The sequence below is a fragment of the Myotis lucifugus genome, unplaced genomic scaffold, assembly GCF_000147115.1.
Source record: "Myotis lucifugus unplaced genomic scaffold, Myoluc2.0 scaffold_28, whole genome shotgun sequence".
Classification (NCBI taxonomy): Eukaryota; Metazoa; Chordata; class Mammalia; order Chiroptera; family Vespertilionidae; genus Myotis; species Myotis lucifugus.
Genome location: NW_005871076.1, coordinates 1,709,221 through 1,721,496, shown reverse-complemented (window position 1 = coordinate 1,721,496; position 12,276 = coordinate 1,709,221). Strand labels below are relative to the sequence as shown.

The following is a 12,276-nucleotide window of genomic DNA, read 5'->3' as shown; positions in this document are numbered from 1 at the left end:
TCTGCTAGCTCTCTGCTCTTTCTTATATGTCATCCTCCTGCCTTACAAGTAAATATAAGGTGATGATAGAAAAATGAAACATTGGCTCTACTCACTGACCAGTGCAGTCACTGTCTTATGACATAAGTAATGCCTTTATTTCTTTCCTTCTCCTTATGGGTTGATGCTTATTTTGTCCAAAATTAGTACTACCTGTCGAGATAGTTACTGATGTAGATTTTTTTTCTACTAGAGTTTAATTCAGCCAGTTTCATCCGTGCTTTTACATAGAGGTCTGCTTGGAACCAAAATATAATGGAAGTTCATCCAAAAAGTTTAAATTTTTTGAAGAATTAAATCTGCTACACATGATGATCTAACTGATAATTTGGACTTAACTGTGTTTGCTTGCATTTTATTTAAATAAAATACTGCCTTGGGTTTGTATGCATAGCTCAGTGAAAAAATAATCAACCAGTTGCTTGACATTGTGGCAGAAAAAGACCAGCTGATTATTTACTTTATTTAATTGTTGACACTATTACAGATGTCCCCATCTCCCACCTTTTGCCCACCTCCACCCAGCCCCCACCCCCACTTCCCTCTGGTCTTCACCACACTGTTGTCTGTGTCTATGGGTTATGGATATATGTTCTTTGACTAATCTCTTCACCTTCTTTCATCCAGTCTCCTACCTCCTCCCTCCCTTCTGACAGTTATTAGTATGTTTCATGTATTCATGCCTCTGTTTCTATTTTGTTCATTAATTTATTTTGTTCATTAGATGACACATATAAGTGAGATCATATGTTATTTGTCTTTCTCTAACTGGCTTATTTCACTTAGCATAATAATCTCCAGGTCCATCCATATTCTGTGAAAAGGGCACCTTATACAGTTTGAAAACAGAATGGAAATTTCCATGTGATATGTATGTGCATTCGCATGTTGGGAGGAGGGTATATAGTATTCATTCAGAATTTCTATAGTCGACATTTCCAAAGTCATATTTCATCAGAGTTTAGAGACACTTGAAGACACTTGTCTGGAAGATAAGCAGACTATCAATCTCCCCATCACTACAAATCACACAGGCCCTATATCAGAAGAAGCAAACACATTCTATATTTTGTTGCTTAGATCTGCTTTGAAATTTTGTAGGTCAGGTAAGTCTTGTAAAAAAACTTGTTATGGCCATCATTGATGGATCCTTAATTTGAATAAAATTTCTTAATAAATTGTATGGTTATTAAAATCTGATTTAATTTAAAAAATGAAAGTTAAAAAAATAACTTCTGTAGGTCATGGTTAAATAATGTTATGAATATTAATAGAAAGTGACAGGATATACTAATATTTTTATTTTCATTTCCAAGGTACAAAGGGCTAGTATTCAGTTCATAGTAGCTGAGAGCTTAGCAGTGATGGCAAACCTATGACACATGTATCAGAGGTGACACACGAACTCATTTTTTTGGTTGATTTTTCTTTGTTAAATGGCATTTAAATATATAAAATAAATATCAAAAATAGAAGTCTTTGTTTTACTTATGGTTGCAAATATTAAAAAATTTCTATATGTGACACGGCACCAGAGTTAAGTTAGGGTTTATCAAAATGCTGACTCGCCGAGCTCAAAAGGTTCTCCATCACTGGCTTAGGGCAAGGCATCTAGTTATACGCAAAGTATTGCCAGGTTTTAGCTGTGCATAATGCTTTTAGTCAGCTGAGCTTTACCAAAGTGTGTTTTCCCCATTGGGTATTCAGAGATATGTCATGTGACAACATTCTCTTGATTTTTTTTTTCACCTTAGGCTGAAACACATCATGTTTTTCTAGTCATTAATATCTATTTTATAGCTGACTGGATGCATCTCCCAAGATGCATGCCAATGGCATGAATGCAGTTCTGCCAGCACATAAATCCCAACCCATCCCTGCACCATGTGGAGGTTCACACAGTTCATGACATGACACATTGCTATTCATCATATCCTCTTATATTGTAACTAGAGGCCCGAATTTTAAATTTGTGCAAAGGGCTTGGCCCTCTCAGTGCAGCTTCGTTTGGAAGGCCATTCGTCTGTCCAGTCTAATTAGCATATAATGCTTTTATTATTATAGACTAGAGGCCTCGTGCACAAAAATTTGTGCACTTGGTCGGGTCCCTCAGCCCAGCCTATGCCCTCTTGCAGTCTGGGACCCCTCGGAGGATGTCCACCTGCTGGCTTAGGCCCGCTCCCTGGGGGATCGGGCCCAAGCTGGCAGTCAGACATCCCTCTGGCAGCCCAGCAGCCCTTGGGGGATGTCCACTTGCTAGGGGGGAGCAGACCTAAGCTGCAGTCGGACATCATTAGTGCTGCTGAGGAGGCAGGAGAGCTCCCGCCACCACCTCTGTGCTGGCAGCCATCAGCCTGGCTTGTGGCTGAGCAGAGCTCCCCTGTGGGAGTGCACTGACCACCAGGGGGAAGCTCCTGCATTGAGCATCTGCCCCCTGGTGGTCAGTGTGTGTCATAGTGACCAGTCATTCACAGTCATTCTGCTGTTAGGGTCAATTTGCATATTACCCTTTTATTATATAGAATAGAGGCCTGGTGCATGGGTGGGGGCCGACTGGTTTGCCCTGAAGGGTGTCCCGGATCAGGGTGGGGGTCCCGCTGGGGTGCCTGGCCAGCCTGGGTGAGGGGCTGATGGCTGTTTGCAGGCTGGTCAAGCCCCCCAATGGGGACCCTCACCCTATGGGAGTTTGGCCAGCCTGGGTGAGGGACTGATGGCTGTTTTCAGGCTGGCCACAGCCCCTTCACGGTAGGGGTCCCCGCTGGGGTGCCTGGCCAGCCTGGGTGAGGGGCTAAGGGCCATTTTCAGGCTGACCACACCCCCTTCAGGGTGGGGGTCCCTGCTGGGGTGCCTGGCCAGCCTGGGTGAGGGGCTGATGACTGTTTTCAGACTGACCACGACCCCGGTAACTGAAGCTCCCAGCTTTTCCTTTTATTGTGTTTTTTTTATTAGCTCCAGCTCCATGGCCATGGCGACAGGAAGCAGGTATCTGGAGTTTATTTACCTTCTATAATTGAAACTTTGCTGCCTTGAGAGGAGGCAGCAGTCGGCTGGGAAGCTTGGCTTCCTCCATCATTGGAGCAACCAAGCCTCCTGCTTGCTCCAGCTCCGTGGCTGCCGTCCGCTATCTTGGTTGGGTTAATTTGCATATAGTCGCTGATTGGCTGGTGGACTTGGCTTAAGGTGTAGCGAAGGTATGGTCAATTTGCATGTTTGTCTTTTATTAGTGTAGATACCCTAGTCTCAGAATAAGAACACTTTATTTATGTACTGAGAATATATATATTTTAAATTTAGATGATCTATTTTGAATTACTTTTATCCATACATTTTGAATTACCTGTTCTTTACATTTAAGAATTCAAAACAACTAAAACTGAATAGCAAATAATTTATTAATGATACATAGTTGCCGTGGCAATAATAAATTCACTTGAAAGAGGCAATAATCAAAGCAAAAGGATAAATACTTGCTAATCATAAAATCTGTGGCCATTAGGGCTATCATATAAAAATCCAGCCAGACCTTAAAGAAAATACGTCCTCTTAATAGTCCATATGGAATAGGTCCATAGTACCTAAAATTCTGTCAATTATCACCCTTTAACTACATATGACTCATTGGCACATAAGTATGGCTTTTAAAGAAATTGGATGGATATTGGTCAGGATTAGATCTCCTTTCAAATTGATTAAATACTCTCTTACAAATATTTGATTTTGGATCACTGGGGCTTTTTGCAATCATAATGTCACCTCTTTGGATACCATAAAAATGTTTACTAAGATTTTGTGCAAAGACAATATCTGAATTTTGAATTGTAGGCTCCAGTGATGGTCAGAACACATGACAACACCACCAACATATTCAAAAGCACAAGGATTTATACAATCATTTTTGAACAATATAGTCAACCAGTCAAAAGTTTTTCCCCAGAACACCAAGACCCATATATCTATGTGGACTCTGCCACCATTGGCCTTAGGTCTGTTCTACAATACATTAAATTTTTAGGGTAGTTGTAGGCATTCCAGGAATAATAATGCCTCAAAGCATATATGAATGATCCATGGTTTCACAATTCCAAGGTCCTGCAGAAGTCCCAAGAATTTGTATTTTTAATGGTGTTTTTCTTTAGAAGCATTTTAGTTTCCCAAAATGATCTCACTGAATTTATGAATTGAGAGCCCAATAGATTGTTTGTTATGTAGAATTTATGAGCTCTTTGCTGACTTTTTATTTGAATGAAGATGACTACACCAGTCTAGTCCATTTTCAAAGAGAGGCACCACATTAATTGTTTATTCAACAATCTATTGTGTCCCACATAGTTGGCTGAGCAATGAAGATACAGCAATAAATAAGACAAAGTCCTTGCAATCAGTGAATTTACATATTTGTGGAGAAAGAAGACATATGCTCCCTTAAATGAAGCAGTGAGCCCATTCCTTTCCAAACAGAAAAAGTTGTAATACCTTTAATGCTATGAATATAGAGTTTCTTTTCAGTGTACCCAAAGAGAGGTGATGAGCCTTATATTTTCACAGCTAATTAGTAGCATGCAGAAGTCCAAACTGAGAAGGGAATGACCTTTTGCTGTCCATGGCGCTGAACAATCCAGTATCTACAGAATATATGGGAACATAACACTGCTATTTACTCAACTGCTGAACTAATTTTTTTTAAACTTTCTGAGTAATTAACTGGATGTAAAAATTGTAAAAGCAAACACGGCACAGTCATGATCAGAAAACTGTCCTAGATCATTACTCCATTAATTTTTGAAACAATTGTTTTAGTTCTAATCTAAGTATGTGCTACTTGAGTAGTTCAGGTGACAGAATAAAACTTTTAATTATAGACAGTGATCATACTGATTAATTTAATTCATCTACAATATTTTCTATAAGTGTATTTTTACTACAAATGTTAAAGGGATAACTAGATAAATGTGTTTTTTATATCCTCATCTAAGGATATGTTTATCAATTTTAAATAGGAAGGGAAACAGAGAGGGAGAGAGAGAGAAAGAGAAACATCAATGTAAGACAGAAACATTGATCAGTTGCCTCGTGTACATGCCCTGTGCCCTGACTGGGAATTGAGCCTACAGATTTTTGGTGTAGGGGATGATGTTCCAACCAACTGAGCCACCTGGCCAGGACCTAGATATTTGTTTTAATAATTGGTAAGCCTAATTTTTTAACTGGTCCAGTGCAGTAGTATTAGATACCTATGTTACTTTAAGACTTTATGGGTAAGATGTAACTTTACAGTAATTTTGTTTACTGCCAAGTAATCAACTATTAAATATATTAGGAATCGGGACCCTAATATGATTTTAAAGTGACACTTTATAAATTTAACTTTTAAATTGTCATTTTCAGTGAAGTCATATTTTATATATGACATATCACAAGAGTTATTAAGATAGTCAAAACTTATGTAATGAACACAAAAATTATATAAAATAGGTAATAATGTAGAAATAATGAACACATATACAGATTCAAAATAAAGTTTTCACACTGGAGAAGAGTTCTAAAAGTGCCTGGTTCACAAAATTTCATGTGAGTTTTGAAATATTGCTAGGGACAGTGATAAGATTTTCTTAAATGTAGGCATGTCACAGGGTTGTAGCAGATGTTAATTTCTTGAATATTTACAGACTTCTGATAGAAGATGAATATTGATTAAATACTCAAGTACATATTGGTAATGGACCAAGTCAAGCATGCTTCTCTGACACTAGCACACTATAAGTAATGTGAGAATAGTTCGTTCAATGTGAGATTATACTTTTAATGTAAAAAATTAAAAGGAATATTGCTATTCTTGTGTTGGTTCTTATATGATAACAATAAGTATCCCAGAGAATATTAATACTCCTTATGACAACACTCCTACGATGAAAACATCAGAACCACAATTTCACAAATCAAATAATTGTTGTCCTTACAATTACTTATCTAAATGGACATAAATGAGCTTGAGCATCTGCTTTTCATGAGGCTGGTGGGTTTGTCCCACTCTGAGTTCCCTTGAGGCACTGCTAAATCCCACAGGCTCCCATAGTCCACACAGGCATTGCCCTTGAGCACCTGGTGCTTTTGGCAAAGGGGATGCCCGTTTTGGGACCTCACAAGACTTGGCGAGTCTCTCAGCCTCTCAGTTTTGCTTTCTTTCATATTGGCTTATTCTCAGGCAGGCCTTGCCTTTGAGCTGTTAAAATAAATAGCATAATTTCCAAGTTTGCATCCCACCAGGTCAGTAACCCCAGTAGAAAGTCAGCTTTACTTAAAGAAGTCCTAGGGTTGAATACCATTGGCCTGCCTTGTCACATGCCCTCCCCAGAGTTAGTCCTGAGGGCTGGGGTAGGTATGATAAGCCACATCTGAACCATGCTCCTCTTCTACAAATAGGTGATAGGGTCAACCTGAACTGGATGCCATGGATCCATAGTGGAGAACTGCTGGTCCCCAAAATGATAATGTGGGTATTATTAGCTTAAAAAAATCTAATGGATATTGGCTTGGAAAAATATATAGGGTGGTTATTATCCACATACTTAAATTTTTTTTATCTACCTTTATGTAGAAAGAAAAATTAAAATACTGTTTTGATATGATAATGGCAAGATTAGAAATTATTTTCACTTCTGATATTATCCAAAACCAGATGCTTTTACAGGAGGGAGGGTGGGCGCAGAAGTAGGCTTACAGTTGTTCCTATGGAAAATAATACAATAATTATTAAATAATACTGTAAGAATAAACCCCATGTTTCATGTACTTACAACTGTAAACCTACTTTTGCCCACCTTGTATTAAACTTATGTTCCTTTGCCCTAAAACCTAGGAAGGAACCTAAAGCAAGAATCTTATATGCAAAATTCAAATTAAAATGCCATTGTAAAATAATTTGAAGGGAAAAATTCAAATTTTTATGATTTATAATAAATACCCTTAGATAATAAATACATAGCAATTTACTACAGATTACGAGCACTATTTCGGAGTCTTTTAAAAAGGGTCAGGTCAGTGACATTCTCTGCTGAGATTAATATGACCCCTTCCTGACGTGAGTTCAGCCACCAAACCACGTAGTTCTGCTACAGATGACAGGAGGTCACAAGCCAGAGACATTAAACCAGATTTATTTAATGTGCACTACGGAGGAGGCTGGAAATGACAAATGGTGGGAAGGTTTTTATATCCTGTTCACCAGCAAAAAATGTAGCTTGTCATAGATTTTCCTTCTTTTCACTGAGAGGCAAGAGACTTTGAAGCCATTGTCAGGCCACAGACCCCCTGGAGAGCTCTGCTCTGGCCCCAACCTCCACTGTGGAGCATGAATACATGGGCAGGGGGGGTGACTTGAGATCACAGAACACAGATATTAATAAATAATAAAAGGCAGCGTTAGATCAAGGCTGCTCACAGAGCTGGAGTTCAGCCGGTTTGTCCGGGCAGAGGAGGAAGGTATTTTTAGTTTCTGAGCTAATTCCTTAACAACAACCATTGTGTGGAGACATGGCTGGGAATCAAAGGGCCTCTAATCAAAGGGCAGCATGAATAACCCCGCTGTGCAGGGTTGCTCAGAGAAGACTTTAACTGTCCTGATAGAAGACACATGAGGAAGATGTGTACCAGTTTCCTTGTGCTGGAAAAGAGAGAATCTTTTGCTCTTCTCCCAATTCCCAAGAATTAATACCTAAACTTAAGGGGTTTTTTTCTCAGACAAGAAATGTGTCTTTCATGATCATGGTCTGTCAGACATCATCATAACACTGTCTTTTGTCTTTTCAAGTTTGTAAAAAAGTAGAAGGTATGCAGTTATTGCCTAAACGGTTAATGCGAAGGAAAGTTATTTTCTAATAAAGTGTAACCAGAACCTCTGCGTATGGATCAGAGAAAAGAGTAAGTGCTCAGAGTAAAGATGTCACTGGAGTTAGGGCCAGAAGTTTTGGATTTGAATCCAGATTCTTGTTAACTGAGTATAGGGCAGGCCACCTGTCTTTCTCAATATGCATTCTTCTGTAGTACAGGCGGTCATCTCAATGTACCTGCACACATTGAAAAACAAAGACGGTAATGCATGTGCCAGCATCCAAAAGGTGTCTACAATAGAATTATAGGAAGATATTCTTGTTGGGAATTATCTTAATTTGTCCATGTTCAGTGAATGAAGGTAGGCAAGCATCACTTACTGTTAAGACTACCTTCTTCTAAGTTTTATAAGAGAGGAGAGATACAAAATAAATTAAAATATTGGTTGACTCCATTGAATTCTTGGAAAAACTAATTTTGATTATGGAGGAAAAGAATCACATCAAACATCTTCATGGAAGTGAGTTATTAATTGATGGGACAACTAGGTAAGGGACAATACCGAAGCCTTCCATTAGAAGCCTTTCATAAAAAAGACATAAACTCTAATCACTAAGGAGGATATTTGAGCCATATGACAACCAGTAGACAGATGGTATTGTAACATGCTTCTAAATGGCTGGGTTTAAAATCCTTTTCCAGATGTTTAGTGTCTTATAGAAAGAAAACGTGTGTGTGTAATTAGATAGGTGGGTAGATATTATAAACTGTGTTGGTATTATAAGGAAAAACAAAACATAATACACTTGAAAAACCTAAATACATATTCTAGTTTATAGGCACACAAAGAGGAACTAGGACTTTTTTAGTTACAAGTGGCAAAAGCCCAACTCAAACTTATTTATACAAAAAAGGGTACAGGGATGGTGGGAAACTGACCAACATTATAACAGGGAAATCAAGGCCATAGTTCTTTAGGCAATGAAGGATACAGGGGTTCAGATGATGCCATCTGTCTCCCCTTGGCTCCCTCTCCACTCTCCACTAGGCTATTCTGTTTTCAGGTCTCTCCTCTCTTGCATAGATGTTATAAACTGCTACAGAGTTATATTCTTGCATGTCCTAATCCCAAGGACCCTCTCCTCTTCAGTGGCTGCATCAGTTATTTTAAAAAGAACACCAATGTTTTTTTGCTAACTGTGCTGGGTTGGATGCTCTAATTGGCCAGTCTGGATTAGATGCTCCATCCCTGTGGCTAGGAACTAGGACCCTGGATTGATACCCTCCTCAATAGCACATGGAATGGAGGAGGGGCGGTTCTTAAAAGGGACAAAGTAAAAATAATACCAATAATGTTTGCTATATGTTTATAGGCCTAGATACTGAGAAAGAAAACAATGGCTCCTCATTGATGGCATTGGTAAATTTGAATCAGGTTGGTCACGCACGAACTATAGTATTCCAGTTGGGATGTCAGGGTATGCTGACAGCAGCTGGGGTTTTGTGAGGAGGTCAAATCTGAAAGACACCTATGATTTTGAAGTTGGGGAAATCAAACAGTCCTTTTGACCCAGAAAGGGATTCATGGAGAGAACCAAAGGGTCGACTCCTTTTGCATCAGTAGCAGAGCTCTGACCCTATCCTTGAACAGCAGGATTTCATACTCCAGGACTGCACAGTGGCTCACCCCTTAACATACATGGTGAGGGTGTCATAAAATAGTGATTCAACATTTATAAATCTTACAATGTGATCACACCCTGAGTCTGATAATCATGTGTCACTGTGTAAAGTTATCACAATAGTATTGACTATATTCCCCTTCACCTTTTTTACCTTTATCCCTTCTGGCAACCATCAATTTGATCTCTGTTTCTATGAATCTGTTTTGTTTTATTTTGTTTGTTCATTTGTTTTGTTCCACATCCACATGTAATTGAAACCATATAGTGTTTATTGTTCTCTGACTTATTTCACTTAGCATAATACCATCTAGGTCCATCCATGTTGTCACAGTGGTAAGATTTTGTTCATTTTTATTGCTGAGTAATATTCCTTTGTGTGTGTGTGAGTGTGTGTGTGTGTGTGTGTGACATCTTCTTTATCCATTCTTCTGTTTATCTTGGCTTTTGTAAATAATGCTGTAATGAACATGGGGGTGCATATATCTTTTTGAGTTACTGATTTGTCTTTTGTTCAAATAAATACCCAGAAGTGCAATTGAAGGCTATTGTGTAGTCATACAAATGAAGGCTATGGTATCTGAAGAAAAATGAAAGCTCAAGTAGCCCCAGAGATGTAGGCAGCAGGAAGGAACGAACCATTTCATCAGGAAACTGCTGCTGGGGTGAATCACCTCTACGAGATGCTTTGTTGTTGGGTCCCTATACAAGGCGAAGTGGGATAGCCTAATGCTGAAGAGCATCTGCTCTCACATCAGACAGGAGTGGGTTTGAATTCTGGGTCACCACTCAGACACTAGCTCCTTGGGCTCAGGTATTTGCTTCAATTGGGGATAATAATAGTGTCTAGTTTGTTGGGTTGTTGAGGGAGACCAAAGGGCTTTCAGCGGTTCTCAACCTGTGGGTCCCGACCCCTTTGGGGTTCGAACGACCCTTTCACAGGGGTCGCCTAAGACCATCGGAAAACACATATATAATTACATATTGTTTTTGTGATTAATCACTATGCTTTAATTATGTTCAATTTGTAACAATGAAAATACATCCTGCATATCAGATATTTACATTACGATTCATAACAGTAGCAAAATTACAGTTATGAAGTAGCAACAAAAATAATTTTATGGTTGGGGGTCACCACAACATGAGGAACTATGTTAAAGGGTCATGGCATTAGGAAGGTTGTGAACCACTGGCTTAGATCAATGTCAATATATATTCAGATGTATTAAGTAGTATTATAATGTTAAATATTTGAAGGGGAAGTCCAGTTGTCAAGCATGCCATCTTGAATAATGAAACAACTATCAAGGAGAGATAAAATTTCCCAAGAAAGTATTAAAGTACATTTGTGGAAGGGATATGGAAAATTGGAGAAAAAATGCAATAGGTTTCCACTAGAGTTACCAACCCAGGGAATTTGCAATTCCACTTGAATTCCCTATGTATTTTATCAAATGTGGGATGCATAAGGGCAGCGATTGGGTTTCATAAAGGAGATACTGAATGTTTGGTGATCTGAGGGAAACTGTATGTTGACATGGAAAAGGTCAACCCAGTATTTATGTCTACATAAAGTTCCAGTTTGCACCAGTCTGTTGTGATGCATACAAGAAAATCAAATGGTAATTGGAGGGTAGTGCAACAAAGCTTTTGTCGACTTATTCAAACTCCATTATATCTATCAAGGGTGGGGACCTGTTTATCATCTGTCTTTGGGTCCAGTCAACATAGAAAAAGCCAAAAAGCACTCTGGGCTAGATTGCTCTCTATCTAAACTTTACTTGTTCATTGCTGATGTCTTAGCTTTTTTGACAAGTTATTGGATGGAAATAAATAAATATGCAGTTGATTCTTTAGGGCTTACAAATTTGGTAAATGCTCATTTAACTTTTTGGCAGTTATGAGAAATAAGTAAAGGAGTATCCTAAAGTAAGGTTTGTACAAAACGTGCTTTGGTTTTGCTTACACAAAATCCCCAGGAACCAGGAATTGGACTACGTTTCTCTACCTGAATTTCTTTTTCTTTCATCACTGAGCACATTTATTTACACTTTTACTCTAGGGCTGTTCTGGACTGTTAGGTTGCTACTTTGATTTATTTTAGTTTTCATTTCACAGTGGAAGGAAAAATGAGCTATTAAAGCACTTGGCTTTGGAGAGAATATCTCCCATGATACTATGAATGGCATGCCTTTCCAAACCAGGCTTGGGAAAGAAAGTTAGCAGGTTAGGTTCCAGCTACAGTCTAGTTTGGGCAGCACATTGTTTAAGGTATTGTGGAGCCATGGATCTGTGGAGCTGTGAGAGTAAGGAGAAAGAATTCTGTCCTCTTTTCCATTCTGTCTAAGCCAAGAAAGTGTATGAATTCACTGCTCAAGGGCTTGGCATGGATTATCACATTTAATCACTCACGCATTCATTTGACAAGTATTTTAGCTCAGGTGCTGTTCCATGGGCTGGGGGACAGCAATAGACAAGAAAGACAAGTATTCCTGCTCTCATAGAGCTTATCAAAGAGCATCGACAATAAATAAGAGGAATAAGTAAAAATACAACATTTTTAAAGAGTGGTAAGAGTTTAGGACAAAAACCAAACAGGGAGGTGGAATATGAACTGTTGAGGGTGAGGAGGTTGATATTTTGCAAGAAGAGCTAAGAAACTGGAATTTAAACCAGGTCTGGGGTTGCAGAACAAAACTCTTAACCATGGCCTTATACATAAAGA

General features: G+C 38.8%; 1 pseudogene; it reads right to left on the bottom strand.

The window, feature by feature from the left end:
- Positions 1-3,509: 3,509 nt before the first annotated feature.
- LOC102438899 lies at positions 3,510-3,988 on the bottom strand (annotated as a pseudogene).
- Positions 3,989-12,276: the final 8,288 nt, after the last annotated feature.